The 319-nt window shown below is 52.0% G+C and overlaps 1 non-coding gene across 1 annotated transcript; it reads left to right on the forward strand.

The window, feature by feature from the left end:
• The first annotated feature begins 181 nt into the window (after positions 1–181).
• LOC140965839 (5S ribosomal RNA) lies at positions 182–299 on the forward strand. Its single transcript, XR_012173158.1, has one exon. It is a non-coding gene; the product is annotated as a 5S ribosomal RNA (ribosomal RNA).
• The last annotated feature ends 20 nt before the right edge of the window (positions 300–319 follow it).

The raw sequence follows: 319 nt of genomic DNA on the forward strand, positions 1-319 counted from the left end.
TTCACGTAAACGGTCGCGACACGAGGACTTCCTAGGGAGGTCACCAATCCTAATGCTGCCCTCGCGCAGGCACGCTTAACTTCGGGGTTCTGATGGGGCGAGAGCAGTGCCGCGCGTTGTCTCTCTCCTCCTGGTCCACACGTGCTCGAGGGATATATGAATAAACAGCCCTCTAAATGTCGGGTGCGATCATACCAGCACTAATGTACCGGATCCCATCAGAACTACGAAGTTAAGCGTGCTTGGGCGAGAGCAGTACTAGGATGGGTGACCATTGAGAAGTCCTCGTGTTGCACCTTTTTTTCGTTTTTTCTATTTT

This window comes from Primulina huaijiensis, unplaced genomic scaffold (genome assembly GCF_012295235.1).
Source record: "Primulina huaijiensis isolate GDHJ02 unplaced genomic scaffold, ASM1229523v2 scaffold14939, whole genome shotgun sequence".
Lineage (NCBI taxonomy): Eukaryota > Viridiplantae > Streptophyta > Magnoliopsida > Lamiales > Gesneriaceae > Primulina > Primulina huaijiensis.